At 38.0% G+C, this 16801-nt stretch overlaps 1 protein-coding gene across 4 annotated transcripts in view; it reads right to left on the bottom strand.

Annotated features, from left to right (window-relative positions):
- LOC121519672 overlaps positions 1 to 16801 on the bottom strand; it is a 67213-nt gene that overhangs the window by 34274 nt on the left and 16138 nt on the right. For 3 of the 4 annotated variants that reach the window (XM_041802478.1, XM_041802476.1, XM_041802482.1), the window contains one exon: positions 2182 to 2287. The gene's annotated coding sequence lies outside the window, so the exon portion shown is untranslated. Of the gene's footprint in view, positions 1 to 2181; positions 2288 to 13524; positions 13642 to 16801 lie in introns of those variants that run through there. The other variant, XM_041802477.1, reaches the window with a different exon arrangement.

Raw genomic sequence — 16801 nt, 5'->3', positions numbered from 1 at the left:
AGAACAAATGCAAGGGCATGATAGTGGCTCAAACCACCTCTGATGGGTGTAAGGATAAGTCTTAGACCAGATCTACTGTGCTGAGACCATGCCAATTCCCAAAGTGGGGCAAACACTGTCATCAAATAGCAATATTTGGTATCCCATTCTAAATGTACAATCTGATATAGAAAAGTTCTTTTCTAGAGACAGGGATTAACCCACGATACAATATAATATATTACAAACAGTAGGATAGGATAGGGTAGGGTAGGGTAGGGAAGGTTAGGGTAGGGTAGGGTAGGGTAGGGTAGGGTTGGGAAGGATAATGTAGGACAGGACAGGAGAGGATAGGATAGGACTAAGTAGGAAAGGAGAGGAGAGGGTAGGTCTGGACACAATACAATACAATAATAGATCATAGGAAAAGATAGGATTGGATAGGTCAGGACAGGATATGATAGGATACGATGCGATACAATACGATGTATATGGTATATGTTACAATACCATAGTAGACCATAGAACAGGATACGATACGATATGATAAATCCTGTTATGATGCCACAGGCAATTATACTATAACATAATACCAATTAAAATGTGATTACGCCTTTAAAACTAATGTCATTTAAACATTTTACAGCAGTTCCTTGCCACTGATATCATCCCGGACTACCCCACTCTAGGATGATGGGAGCAATATGCTACATCACCTGCTATTATCACTGACGATCAAGCAGACATTTCTGATGTTGCATGAGTGTCTTCCTACCAACAACTGTTGATGAATACTTTCAAAAAAGCAGCAGTACATCCCCACCACCCAAGTGCAATGTCACCCTGTGGGAAAAAAATGCAATACAATACAATATGATATGATACCTCACAATGCAATATCATATGCTATCATCAATACTATATAAAACCACATAATACACAAGATGTCTCTAGATACAGAATTTAGTTAAAGACTGAAAGACTTATCAAATCATTTTTCCCCAAAGGCTAGAATATGTCATAAGCAAATCTTCTACAGTTTGTCCGTGTTGTTCTTTCCACACTGTCCAGCAGCAACATTAGCTTAGCTGGTGATAGTAACTGACTGAAAGCAGACCATGGAGTTTGGTTTAGGATCAGGTCAAAATAAAGTAGCATTGGGACACTTGATGCTTTTTCCTTTATTTCACACTTTGTGCACTTAATTTAAAATTATGACAGGGTCAGTGTGGGCCAGATAATTGACTCTGGGTTCATTGAAAGAGTTCTGCTGTAAATGATTATGTTCTGATTAAGCAATGAGGACATTTGAAAAGCTGAAGAACAAACTTTTAAAATATCTATTCTGTGTTTTTTAACTTCATTATGAAATCCATTTCCTCCGCAGTGGCATATACTGAGGTGCTTTGTTGAATTCAGTCCTTATTACAAGCATGTTGGCTATTTTATCTGAACAGACAAGGACTGAGTATAACTCATGGATTTAACTTTAATCTTATGCTACTGTACAGCAGACAGATTTTACCATAGATTTATGTCAGAACAAAACAGAGACAGTTCACTGATTATGTTTGTGAGACATGTGAACTGTTGTTCTGTCCTGTCCCATTTTCAAAATGTTACCTGTGTTGAACAGAAGTTTGCTTGCTAGTTCTTATCAAGTAGGAAACGACAGATCTTGGTGTTTGTGTATTGATTTAAGATATAAATCTAACATACAGCCTTATTTCAAGAGAATTTTCTTTGCATTTTGCTTAATCTAAGAACATTTCCCAATATATTTAGAAAATAACTCTTCAGTCTTTTTATGCATCATGAAAGTGCTTGTTGTCAGCCAGATAAAACTGGTAATGAGAGTTTATTGGTTTGCCAAGACAAGTTTTTTGTTTTTTTATCTTGGCAAATGAAATATTTCTGCTCAGCTGGCACATGAATTTGTCTTCTTTTAGGCCGTATTTCAGCCATTTTAGTCTTACTCTTTGTCTATGAGACTAATTTTTGCAGTGTATTTTATCTGGATGTAGTAACGCTCCATAGGACCAGCACTCCCCTGCAAAATGGCAGGTTAAAATCAAACGATACTGGACTGATTCAAGTCTTACGTATTAAAGTATTCACATGTGAAGACTCAGACACCAAAAAACTCCTAAAATGTCACTAGAAACCAAACAAAAACATCTCATTGAAATGTTGGGCACTTACCTTCTGTTTTAACTTTAGACTTAATGCTCTGGCAGCATAAACACATCAGTCTGGGACTTGAAGGGGGATAAAAGCCTGGCCTGGCGTTGTCTCACAGCCTGGGACTCTGATTATAAAACAGGAACAAGCAGTCAGACTTCTTTTCACTCACATCTGACCTGCAGCAGTAACATGCACTGACCTAGATAGGCCCAAATCACATTGTTCATTAAACAGCATGACGCCAAGGCCTTTGGTCACTAATCCAGTGCTGAATTTTTTAAATGACCACTGCCAGACTTCTTCTACTGTTTGACATCTTGTTATGATGGGGGAGTATAGAAGCCCTTCACTTAAGACAAAGTTTACAAAACACAAAAACACTAAATCTTGTACTTTAGGTCTTAAAGCTAGAACCTCCTAATAGAGAAAAATCATCTCTACAAATGACTGAGTATATGTTGATGTTACTGCATAAAAGTTTGACAGAAGAATGGCTCTCAAATGTCAAAATGGATCTGTTTATAAAATTTATTTTTATTTTCTCTTTAAAATGCCATTCCTGCTGTTCATGAATTACAAAACTGTTCAATTTTGAATTTTCTGTTTTCAAAGATTTTGTGAATGCTCTTAAAGTGAAGGTCATTATCGCCCAGAGAGGCTTCCAAGGTTTTCACTATTATAATTTGAAGTTAAAACAAGATACTTTTGCTCTGAAAAAAATGTGAACGATGACCTTTAAAAAAATAAGGCAAACAGTTTCACTATTTATTTTCAGTTTTGGTTTTAAAATGTTTTTCTTTTTATATCAGTGTGGTAACATGAGAGTGAATGTAAGTATTATTGTCCTTAGTCAATAAAGCACTTCAGTGGAGCTGTAAGAGCGAATGAAGACTGATCTAATATAAAAAAGTCACTGTTAGCATGCTGGTGTTTAGCTGATGTATGCAAACATTATCTATTGCTAAATTTAAATTTTGGACTCCTGGTAGTGCTGCAAGAAAGTGACGTGAGCATCATATTTAGTACACTTTATGCTGATAGGTATGCACCGATGCTTCGGCTAAACATCAGTATTTGATCAATGTGGCATGAACCAATGTTAGAAGTTGATGGGGTTTCCAGTCAATTCATGCTTGCATATAGTAAACCTAACAACTGATTCAAAGAAGAGAACTTGGCAGAAGAAGTGACTTGTTCTGCCAAAAAGTCCTGATCTGTTTTCATGGTTAGAATCTTAAAGAAGAAGAATCATTTATTGGTTGTTTATGTCAGTCTCATGAACGACTAATGATTGGTATCTGTATCAGCCCTGAAAAAAGTTTTTTGGGCTGACCAAAAATGTAAACAAAATGTCTTTGGCTGCTTTTTTGTATGTCAACAACTCATTTTTTTCTTCAAGGCCTTAAATCGTAACCTTGCAAAGCAGATGGATACGCCTGTTTCCTTGTTTTTCACTGGTGAATCCATCTTGCAGGCTCCCGTCTGAACCATTTGGGCCAGGTTAGAAAGTGACAGGACCAATCAGCAACGAGGGGAAGTACTTTCACGCGCAGCAGAGTCATGATGTAAACAAGCAGCAGCAAGAGCTGGTGCAGTTATGGAGGAAGAGATTAGCGTGGATGCTGCTAAAGCGCCAGTTTTATCAGAACTTGACAACATTTCTTCGTTAAAAGAAGAGCAGAGGACAGCAGTGAGTTGTTTGCTTTCAAAAACGACAAAAGTCGAGTGCTTACATGTCTACAGTCGCCATGGTTTGCATTATTCCTCAGTCGATGCGCACGCGCAGCTCAATAGCGGGTATGTCATGTGTTTTGTTGCTCTGATTGGCCCGTAGAGATGTGACAGACAGAACGTTCATCCAATCACACTCCGAGTTTTTTTCAAAGCCTCTGCCTTTTCTCAAACGTTTCCTATTGAAGCTTTCCCAGATGGATGTGTGGAACAAATCCATCTGGCATGTCAGGTTACTTAAATGGCACAGTTAAAAATAAATAGGGCTGACCCCTTCGTCAGGTGAGAAACAGGTGCATGTAACAGAGAGAACATGACAGAAACAACAGTGGTAGGAGAGAAAGAGGAGCAAGTGGCAGTGGGCACAAACTCAGCAGTGATGCAGAATGTTATTTTCAGATTGTTACCTCCGCCAAGGAGGTTATGTGATTGGCTGGGTTTGTTCGTTTGTTCGTTTGTTAGCAATATAACTCAAAAAGTTGTGGACGGATTTTCAGGAAATTTTCAGGAAATGTCAGAAATGGCATAAGGAAGAACTGATTCGATTTTTGGGAATCATCCAGATCACCGTCTGGATCCAGGAATTTTTTTAAAGGATTCTGCACTATTGGGAGATAGGGCTAATGGTGGAGGTCTGCGCTGTTACCACTTTACACCAGGAGATGGAGGACATGAGTAACTTCAATCCCAGCAGCATTTTGGTTGTTTCTATTCAAAGTTTTGGAGTTTATAGAGTCTGAAAGACGCACACCTGGTCGAAGAGACAAGTTCGAACGTAACAGAGAGAATGACAGTGAACTGTAGCAAGAATACTCACAATGCTAGGAGGAACAGAGGAATATTCACCCTCTGCCATGACTTCCAGTTGTCCAGTGAGACCATGGATTCATCTGTTTGCACCCGTGGTGAAGCCAATACTTTGCCTCACTGTGTTTCCACCCTACGAATACCGTGGTGGGGGGCACATGGGGATGGATCCAGGAATTTTTCAAAGGATTCTGCACTATTGGGAGATAAGGCTAATGGTGGAGGTCTGCACTCTCCGAGTACTTTTCTAGTTCGACATGTTTCACAGCAGATACACTCTGAAATCTTATTACGGAAGCCATCGTTCTTAATGACACTACGTTTGTGCAGGTCCTTATAAATAAAACAAAGTATTGACTGTGTAATGTGTATGGTTGCATTAGTAAAAATCAGCGGTAGCTTCAGCAGGCTTCTTTCATGATAGCTGTTAGCTGCTAAGCTATCACCATGAAGTCTAGCTCTGGGGTTCGTCGTGTTGTCCAAGTATTTCACTCTGACATGGCATATCTTATAAACGACTTGACTAACTCTGTACCGTCTTTAATGTTTTGGAAGTCAAAATAAGTCCACATACCTGCTATGAATGCAGCAGAAGCTGCTCTGCTGTGTAGGCACCATAGACTGTAAAAAGAATTGGACAAAGCCTGTGTGACATCAGCCGTCTGCTTACAATAGGTGGACTCAAACAGCTCTTGAAGCCAATCTGCGGCGGCTTCCATATTGAAATCGCTGTCTTAACCAAACTTTGGATCAACCTAACAGCCCTGCCCACTAACTCGACTTCCTGTCAGCTAGCTAGCTAGCATTCTAGTTGACAGAAAGCTTCTGCCTGTCAAGCTGTTAAACAAATGAGACACACCAATCAGTGCGTAGTGAGGTTTTTCCTCCATTGCGGTACAAAATGTCAAACCCTCGTACAGTGAGAGGACATACAGACATTAGCTAATGAGACACGTTTGGTTTTTTGAACCAGGCTGTAAACCAGTTTACTTCTAGTGTAAAAAACATCTTTTTAGCATGTATTGTGTACAGGACTTCTGGTGTTCCTGCAGCCAGCCTCAAGTGGACACTCGTGATTATGTTGTCTAAGCAGAGGAGAAGAGAGAAGATTCAAATGCCTGCTTCCGGCTAGCTGTGTCTGCTGCCAACTAGCGTTCAGGGGGTGAAATTACACCACAAACTACCGCACCAACAAGTAAATTATTCATTAATAAAATATCAATACTGATTTTTAAAAAATCAAAACAGTATCACACCACGAAACACCCCGCTATCTCAGTGTATCGATATTTTCATCCACCCCTAATAATTACTTCACTGTCCTTGCTGTACACAGAGAAAATCTGAGTATTCTTGTTCTCCTTTCAAGATTCTTCAAGCCTTCTGCAGGTTTGAACATTTCGTTTCACAGACTCTGTGACAGTGTAAGCAACGTTTTGAACACTCTTTGTAATTCATCTAACCTTCAAGGTCAGGGCTGTCCATTTGTTCAGAGTGATCTCTTGAGTTTACCCATAAACAACAGCTGAATCATTCATTCTCTGTCATTCAACACAAACTGTGATGCCTGTAACCTTCATTTTCATTCATTTTAGCTAACAGCACTGCACTTAATGCAGTGCACTGAAGAAGGGATCAAAGCAAGAGCTCAGCTTGACAGATACCTACTATCTTTTATTCTTCATTTCAAATCTGGTATGATAATGCACACAATCCTTCAAGGTAAACAGATGACGTCAAATACAGCATTGTTGCTCACTGTTTACATGACGTTAAATAAGTCTCTAAATAAAAGCTCTGGAAAATTCTTTTATGTATGTTTCTAGTGTCTTTCATTGCTCAGATAATAGAAAAGACAAATGACAATACAGACAGCAAAGTAAAAAAAGAATTCGGATGTACTGCAGAGATACTTCACAGCAATTGTGAGTCCATTACTTGTTTCACATCAAATCTGAGCGCATCAACACAGATCGAGCGTCATTAAAAGGGCAGTCTGACCTCGTTTAGAGAGCATATTCAATCGTGTCCTCATGTGGCTTCAGCATTTAAGGACTGTCGGTCAGTGGAGGTGTTGAAAGGGGGTTTTATGCTTTGTAAACAGCCATTAAAGAAAGACGGACAGTTCTGCAAGACCTTGGTCCGACCAGCTTCAAAAGCAGCCAAGCCTGAGAGTGTGGTTTAACACACTGTGCTGACACAACATTCAATCTTGGCTCCAGCCATGCAACCTCACTTATTTTCCTAAGTGGCGGTGTCTTATTTAGTGCCGCAGCTTTCATTCAGCATTGTCTGAGAGAGCCCAGTCTTTTTTTGTCCTTTAAATCACTGTCAAAGCCCCAGAAAAAGTCTGAGGAAACTTTCCATCTTAGGTCCAGTTAAAGTCTGGTCCTTATTTACCAAACGATGGGATGCCCTTGAGATTCAACTTATCAGCAAGACCTTTTGACAGTGAATAAAGAAGAAACATTCTGAATGGTAGTACTCATATGCAACTGGTAGCCCTGCTGTTGGAGAAAAAATGTTGCTAACTGTCTCTTTAGGGTCCCTTTTCAGAGCAGAACACCCAAATTTCAAAGCTGCTCTACATGCACAAGAACATCATGTGACTTATTGCCACACTGCATGCAGCAGGTGGCCCAACTACCCCTCAGAGAATCAGTGTATTTGACTGCATCCACTCCATCATTCCTTATAAAGATTCAACAATTTCCTTGTTCTCTTCACTTACAGTAAGATGATTTAGCACATCAATGACTCACACAATTAGACTAACAAACTCGTTTGTCCCTGAGAGTTTGATGGAAATTATCTTCTGTCAAACTACTCAAATAAACCAATCTGAATCATGAGTCTAGTCATAAACTCATGTGCAAAAGCAGAAAATTACAACCTCTACTTGTTTATAGAATAAAATGAGTGGAAACAGAAATAAACGAGCGTGTTTATGTGCCATCTGAGAGCATCGTATCACTGCCATCTGCACCACAACAACAGGAAAATTCCAACATGGTGCCTGAAAAATAAATGAAGCTCTTTGGTTTTCCATTAGCAGCTGGCCTGAGTCAGAGTGATGCTTACTCTAATAGACATTTTGGATGATGAATGTCAGAGCTGCTATCAGAGCATTCAGGAGGCAAGAAAGCAGCCTGTAGTTGTGGAAACCATTTTTGGTCAGGACTGTTTGGATTCCAAATTATGAAGAAAAAAACATGTAATAATGGTTACAACTTGTTTTTTTCACCAAAAGAATGCGTATAAGGTTTAGCATCATAAAAGCAACAGTTTTATTGGGCACATTGTTCTGTTGCTGAACATGTTTATACCTCTGCAATAATGGCATGAAGGTCAGACTATGTGCATGTTCTTTTGACCAGACAATTAAGGGTCCACAGCCAACACTTTCAGATCTACGGCACTCATTTTTAGACAAAATCAGTGCAGTCCCGTGGTTTTAGCCCTCAGCACCCGTTTTTTGTTTCCATGCTCAAAGAGCACTTTGCACCTGAACCTTTGGAAAAGCACCTCGCCTATCAGTGTCGTTTCTTTATGTTGTCTTCCTTAGTTCTTGGAGGCATTTCCTTGAAAACTGAAAACATTTAGTGCACAGGGCTATTTAAAAACAATGTTATGGATGCAACAGGAGAAAGCAGAAGTAACAACTTAGTAACAATGAAAGCAGAAGTGAGGTGCTCTGGAACTGAGGTTGTGTGCACTGCCAGCTGAAAGCATTGACTGTGGACACGGGCCCTAAATGTTGTCACTAGGGATGGGGCTGAGGTGACTGGTACTCATGTAGCATCTAGCCAATCAGACGGTGTTGTACTAGTGCAGGGGTGTCAAACTCAGGTCTTGTTCACACGTAGCCGGGTATCTGGGAAACCACATATATTTTTATACGTGTAGGCCTGTCATCCACACGAAACCGCAGTTTTACGTCACTAAAAACGATCTTTTCTGAAAACTCTGTGGTTTCATGTGTAAGCCGGGAAACAGAGTTTTTGGTTCTCAAACGTCACAGCTTGCGCCATGTTTGAATCTCTGGTGGAAGAGACAGAATGACGGAAGTTCATTCTGATTGGCTGGCACGGGTTTCACATCTGAAAAACACTGCCACCTATGGGTTTGGCATGCTTAGAGCAGCATTTAACAGCGGATTTGCTGGTTATGTGTGGGTGAGTTTTTTTTTTTTTTGTAAACGATCAGGTGTGGACGAAAGTATTTTTAAAAACGAATGAAGGGGGATGTTCATCTTAGAAAATACCCAGCTACATGTGTACAAGGCCTTAATCACAGCAGGGACCGGATTCTGGATTTATGTCTAACCTGAGGACCTAACAGGGTCACCTGTTTTAACCAGAAACTGTCAACCTCGTTTCACCGGTAATTAAATATGAAAAAAACTTAGCATTTATGATAAAAGATTTTGACATTTAAAAAGTTAAAAAGAAAATTTTAAAGGCTCACAATTTGAGAAAAGTAAATTTATTAAGTCAAAAAGGTCAAAACATGACACTGAAATTGAAAAATAGGCTAAAGTTTTTTAAGGCAAATATATTATAAAGAAAGTCGAAAGCATGAGTTTGAAAGGTAAAAATATGAAATAAAATTTGTAATCATGAAATTAAAAGTCAAAATATGATTCAAAATTTTAAATTGTGAGTTTAAAAGGTCAAACTATGGGATTATGAAGTCAGAGTGTGGAGTTAAAAATATGAGAAAAAATACAAAAATAACTGGTGAAAAAGGTCAAAATATGAGTTAAAATTTAGAATTACAAATCTTCAAGTCCAAAATATTATATGAAAAGTCAAAATTTTTAGTTAAAATGCTCAAAGTACAAAATGAAAAGCCAAAATCCTAACTTTGAGTCCTAATTGTGAGATGTAAAATTGAAAATATGAAATAAAAACACAAATTCATTTCTTTTCCCACATTCCAGACTTCTTTTCTAAATATTTTTACTCCTTACTTTTTAAGATTTTATGACTTAACAAGGATATCTTACAACATCAAGGATAAGTTTACATTTTTATCCATGAGGAAATCTGCAGACCTCAGACTGATGGGCCAGTTATAACAGAAATATGAGCTCATTTTGCGAGCCGGATTTAAGTGTTCGACAGGCCGGATTTTGCCCCCCAGGCCTTGAGTTTGACACCCCTGTACTAGTGAGATTGTAGTAAAGTAAAGCCAGGGCAAAAGACACACCTTGTGGCCAAAGTAGCACACTTTTTGATAAATTCAATCAATTATCGTGAGATCAGATGCCGATAATGATAATCGTCCAAATGCCAACTATCGACCTGAATAACTGACCAGGCTGATAATCAGTCTACCCCAGTACATATGGCCAACATTTATATCTAATATTCATATCTGCCAAGACTGATAACTAACTTTTATCTTGCAATGACAAAGAGCATCTCTATTATTAATGCGTGTCTATAGTGAAAGGCGAAATGAAAGCACAGTTTTTAGCAGAGGTAGTAAGCTAAATATAGCTTGAATTAAGTAGTTAATCAAACAGCAAAAAGGTCTTGGTTCTGGGTTAGGGTTCTGCATCGAGCAGAATTTAAACTGCTCAACAGAATCCAATTTCAAAATTCTTTGAAAGATTAAAATTCTTTGAATCAAGTAGTGAAATGTTCAAGTCGACTGATTGGTGAGCCTCAGCTCTATCCATCATCCCTGTATTCTAAGCAGTTGCAGAGGATAGCTTAAATGATGATTCCCACCCCTTTGCACAGTGAATTCCAGCTTCTCCCTTTCGGATGGAGTGTTTTAGTCTCAAAGTGCAGAATAAAGTGCTATAAAAACAGGTTTGTTCCTGAAGCTACTGAACCAGTTGTGGCCTTATTTTGCACACGTGTATTTACTTGTTCATGTACTTCTGTATTTATTCCTACATTTGAGTCTTAAACTTGTTTTTTACCCTGGCTTAATTGAGATCTATTGATTTGCTGAGTTTTTAATTTGATTTTAACGGATGATACTGCACCCTTTTTCATGCCTTTTAATGCGTTATTGATGGAACCTTGAGCACTTTGATCTTTTACCTTTGTTTCTGGCATGTTGTGTAACTTTTCAGGGGATGGGTGGGGAGGGCTGTCATGTCTTAGGAGGTTTTAAATAACCTAAGTTTTTCCTGTTTGTTTGATGTTGTTTCTGTCCTGTGACCTGTGTTTCATAATGGATGTTTTAATCTCACTGACTGCAAAACAAATCTACCAACAGGTACAAATAAAGTCACCTGAATCTGAAATTAAGTTGCATGTACATATGTGACAAAACAAAATTCAGCACAGCCTGACTTTATCCTCCACAGGGGACCATGGCTGGTGGTGCTAGTACTTCTAACATCAGCCACACTTTGCAAACCAGTCAGACATCGTTTACCTGAAGGCCCTCTGACTGTTCAGCCATATGAAAAAAAATCTGTTATATTTTGACTTTTAGTGTGGCAGTTTTCCTAATTTTGAGACTATCTGTCAGTCAAATTTTATATTTGTGTTTGACAAACTTTGGAATTTAGTCAACTAGGACCATTCTAGGTTGGAGGGGACATTGTTCACTCTAAAAATATAAATCTGGGAAATCATTTTGCTTTTAGCCATGAGATTAAAACGTAAGAGTCAGTGGGTTAAGATTAGCATGTTTTCACTTCTTTTGTTAAGTGGATGATTGTTAAATGTTGAACTTTTGTATTCTAACTGCAGCGCTGCATTAAAAGACAGAAGAAATTCAGAAAAAAACATTGGTGAATTATATAAGGATAAAACATAATAAAATAACAAATATCAGAATAAGAAATACTTTGAGTATTTACTGCATTTGTTAAGAGCCCAAACCATGTAAGCTATATTTGTAATTTTAAACCTATAAACCATGACTTGGATATTATGATTGACATTTTAACTCTTCTAATGTTTGATAAATGAAAAAAATACATTTTAACCAACTATGGAAAGCAGTTTTATAGAGATGAAGCTAGCATACTTGGTATGTTTGCAGATATTTTTAGCCTTGTCAGTAAAACATGCAGGAACTCGTGTAAGTATCACTTTAACAAAATTCAGACTCTGCTGAGAGTTTCATTCCACAGCGAGATATCCACAATCGAAAAAGAAAAACACAGCATGACCTCATTTCTACCAGATTATTTATACATTTCTAAACTGAAACAACAAACTTTGTCAGTATAATTAGCTCCTCCGCATTTCCTGTGTTACACCACTGGTATTCCACAGAGGCCCAGCCGACCTGACAGCTTGGTATGCACAAGTGTCACTAACTCCCACTAACCACTGAGAGTGTCAAAGGTCACCCAAGCATTTTAACAGTGGTTGTTTTCCTCTTTTAAAAACAGATGGACATCTTCTAATTCCACTGAGAAGCTCAGACATCAGGTGAATGTGAAACAAATTCTGCAGCTTTTTGCGGAGTAAATGTTCTTGCATAGAGAACATTGTTAAACTGCTGCAGCTCGTACTTCATTTTTTAAATCAAGCAGCCATGAAATTGATTGAAATGATCTTTCTGAAAAGGATTAAAATTCATAACATGATCAATAGGTGGCACTCACGATCCTTGACAGTTTTGCAAGGTCATGATTTTTAAGAGGAGTAAGTTATTCCTGCAACAAAAGAATCAAATTGAGATGCTTTCTTTAGTTTACTATTTTTTAAACATGCTATTCATCTGTTTCTTTAAAAATATCTTTAAAAACTGCAATGATATCTGGTAGATAATAAAAGAATAACCTTACCCAAGCATTGCATATGATGCTGCTCAGTCTTTTCATAGATGGTATTGTGATTAATGTTGCTGACAGAAACAACCTTTTCTGTCATTAAAACACCAATCTTTGCCCTTCATACTCATTCTTGGCTGCTGAATCTCTTATTCAGGCGTTTATCACCTCTACATTTGATTAATGCAACAGCACCCTCTATGGCACATCCTCCAAAGTCCTGCAGTGCATCCAAAAACCTTCTGCCTGAGTGCTCCCTCCTCCTGATCCATTACATTACTCACTCACTCCAAAAATCCTGTTGGCTCTGCGTGCAGCAAAGGGATTCATCAATCCACTCCACCCTGCTTAAAAAGCCACTCTCCATTTGAATGCCTTCTACTGCTTTTTTTCTAAACTATCTTACAACTTAGAGCAGATGTAAAAACGGCATTAACTTCCCTACAAGGACAGACAACTCCCTCATTATTCACCCTTAATCAAACTATTTGCCATCATTTTTCAGTCAAAGGCCATGTCTAATGTGTTAGGGCGTTTATTTGAATGTCAAATTAATAAAAATGACGGATTGGATAGATTTTTAGAGATGGCAAGCACAAGATATATTGCTTTACATAGCCTAATTCGAAACTAGTCAAAGAAAATTCAGAATGAAATGAAACATTTAGATACGAACAGGCAGTAGGATACTAGATGGACTGACAGATTGCTGAAGGGTGTAACGGTTTAACAAGTGACCGTGTTAACTAGCGACTTTCAGCCAAATGCGTCAACGGCTGTTTAAAAAGAAAATAGCTTTGTGACTGTCTCTTTATCATATTTATTTTAATATAAAATAAGATCATGGGATGTATTATATATTTTTAAAAAAAAGATAAAATTATTGATAACCAGGGACGCATTTGGCCAACATTCAGTATTTTCACAGACTCACTTCTTAAACCGAAGCAACGGTTAGCAAACCGATTTAGCTAACGCTAGCTTAATCAGCAAGGTACCTTAAAATTGGCGTTAACTTTCAAATTAGCTCCGATTCTACTTTTAACAGACTTTAAATGAAATAAACTCACCAAAGGAGATGAGAAACAAACTCCACAGGGCGTCTTTAGAACGGTTAAACACTGAACAAAGCATTTTCTGCTCACTTGTCAGTGATTAAGTACTCCTCATGGCACACAGACGTATCCTCTTTATCACTAATGACAAGTCATGACTCATTAAAGACATAAAAGTATTGAAGAGGGCTTGAAACTCGACATAGAGGCCAGTTTCTGATTTATAAACGTTTATTGGAGGGTTACATTGAGGGAGAAGCAAGCCACAGGAAAATATTTATTTTTATTTTATTTTTTGTTTCTTAACTTAACAGCGCAATATTCTTAAAAAAAACAAAGCAATGTAGTTGCCTCTTTCTGTTCATTAGAAAGAATGCAGGTTTCTAGCATTTTTGACATTTCAGTTTAAAATGTTAGCATACTTATGTGTGGAAACTTCTGCTAAACAAAGAGACATTTTTGAACTTATTTTACAGTTTTTATGATGTATTTCATTAAAACACATTTCTATGGAAGCTCTAAAAGGCCACATAATCACATATATATTATTCACTCAGTTTTCCTGTGGTAATGAATAATTTTCTCATGATCTTGACTTTTTGTTGTTATCTCAAGATACTGACTCTGGTTTTCTCATGATCTCGACTTATTACCTCCACCAAGGAGGTCATGTGATTGGCAGGGTTTGTTAGTTAGTTAGTTTGTTAGCAACATAACTCAAAAAGTCACAGACGGATTTTCATGAAATTTTCAGGAAATATCAGGAATGGCATAAGGAAGAACTGATTTGATTTTGGGAGTGATCTGGATCACCGTCTGGATCCAGGAATTTTTAAAGGATTCTATACTATTAGGAGATAGGGCTAATGGCGGAGGTCTGCGCTCTCCGAGTGCTTTTCTAGTTTTTGTTGTCATCTCGAGATAATGCTGGTTTTGTCATTAAAGTGACTTAATTTTCATGTTATCACGGGATAACATTTGTTTTCCTATGATGCTGAGTTGATTTATCTCGTTTTTACTATTGTTTTAGGATGCAGCCTATCCTGGTTTTTTTGTTTTACTCTTTTATACAGTAGGCTAAAGCACTTTGGTCAACATTGGTTGTCTCCACATTTGCAATATAAATCAGGTAACTTGACTTGACTTTGACCAATTAAAAAGTAAAGGAACTGTGACTCACGTTTGTAGCAAAATCAATGGCTGAGTGTTGGGATACCTCCACGTTACACAAGTACAAAAATACACCTTTAAGGATAATAACTTAATGACTTCTCAGGGTGTAAATATGTTTTTCCCCAAGGATGAACTTTTAACTTTTAAAATTATCTGATAGTTGTTGAAACAATTCTGCCGCAAACAAAATGGTGATCATAAATAACTGTCGCTAAAACTGTCAAACAGAAAAAAATTTAGCTGCCCTGACATAAAATACAAATTAAAAGTCTTATGAAAAATCAATTTTAAAATTTTACACATTTTACAAATTATAAGAAATATCATTGACAAATGTAAAAACATAATGATTTGAGAGTTAAAGAGCTAGGACTTTTTTTTTTTTGTCTTTTTGAAAACAAACTACGGAACACAATAGAATTTTCTACAAAATCTATCAGGTGATAGGCTATACATGCAAGCTATTACATAATACTAAATCTAAATGTCGATGAGGAAAATCAGAACAAAATGAAAAGAAAGGGCCACAAGCCTGAGGCAGGGAGTGAAGCAGCAAAAACCCAGAGCAGAGCAGGCATCAGTGACAACAGAATGCCTTTGATAAAGTCAGAAGTAGCATGAAGGAGGAGCTGGGGTGGAGGAGGGTTGCAAAAGTAGCTTGCCGAGGAAGCAGCAAAGACAGCCAAGCTAGAGCAGTTTAAATATGGCAATTTTAGTGCAATTAGCCAAAAGCATACTTAGAAAATCAGCTGGCCATCAGTTGAGAAGGGTTGCATGAGATCAGCTAATATGGCAGCTCTTGACTCCATGACCTGTTTGAACAGTTGTACGCTATATTTTAAAACCATTCATGAAATAGTCAAAAGAGGGCTCACTGTTCTTCCACTTATAACGATATGAATCATATTTACCCATGAGTAAAATAACATTTATCATGTCAGAAAAAAAGTCATGTCTGACTTATGAATAGGCTTATAAAAAGGAATATTACAGGCGTCAAAAGACGATATGTCATTTATATTGAGTGATAATCAGCTTTTTGTATTAGCCCAAAGTCTTTGAGATACATAAAACAACAAATGCTCTGAAGTGCTTGCTGGACTTAAGGGAAGTAAAGAGCTAACTCCACCAGCCGTGGCCGCACATAATAGACAGTCAGGCCTGCTGGAGCCAGCTAGCCCATTAGCCTGAGCTAATGCATCCAGAACTCCCACCATGCACTGCCCATCACTTCAGACTAGATCTGGTTTCACACACAGGCCGACTCACCTCTTTGTGCTAAGGGCAACTCTCATTCGAAAACAAAGAGCCCTTTAAAAAGTTTGTTGTTGCTCTAAAACTAAGATATTCGTGTATTAGACAGCTGAGGTCATAAGGTCAAGTGAATATAGGAAAAAAAATTAAAAATGAAAAAATGACAGGCTACAAAATTCCTGAGATTTTGAAGGTAATGTTGGGACTTTTAACAAATGTAGGAAACAATTTGAAACAATTTTGTGTCATGACTGTAGATCTTGTAATAGCGCATATACAGTAACACAAATCAGGCGTTTGTTTCTTCATAAAATGTAAAGTGGACATTGGCTCAATCAGAGGGTGAAATTGTTTTTGACCGTGCCTGTGATCTTGGGTTTCACAGCTCTGCCTTGCTAAATGGACCGGGTGCATTAGGGGCCAGGGAGGAGCACCCTGGCATGCTGCAGAGTGCTCTTAAAAGGCGAGGGGAGAAAAACAACTCGGCACAGCCTCCCTGTTTTTTTTTTTTTTTTTTTTTTCAGGCCTGCTGCTCTGCTGTAGAGGGACAGTGACTTGTAGCTACCATGTATGGAAGCGCTGCGTGTCGGGTTACAGCCATCAAATCAAAACAATCACTCTGATGGAGGGAGGGCAGAATGTACATGGAGGGTATGGTGACTGACATGAGGGCCCTCGTGTGATGTAGGATCAGACTTTTCTGTTTTTTTCCTACTTTTCAACAACAGGGCATAATTAATGGAGAAAATCATCTTTAAATACTAGACAAGTTTGCTAAAGAGGAAAATATGCAGGAATCTTTTCTGTGGTTGGCTTATCATTTGGGATTTACGATACTAATATGGACAATATAACATCACTTGAC

Source organism: Cheilinus undulatus, linkage group 13, assembly GCF_018320785.1.
Source record: "Cheilinus undulatus linkage group 13, ASM1832078v1, whole genome shotgun sequence".
Classification (NCBI taxonomy): domain Eukaryota; kingdom Metazoa; phylum Chordata; class Actinopteri; order Labriformes; family Labridae; genus Cheilinus; species Cheilinus undulatus.
Note: the sequence above shows the minus strand (reverse complement) of the source record. Positions and strands in the feature narration are given on the sequence as shown.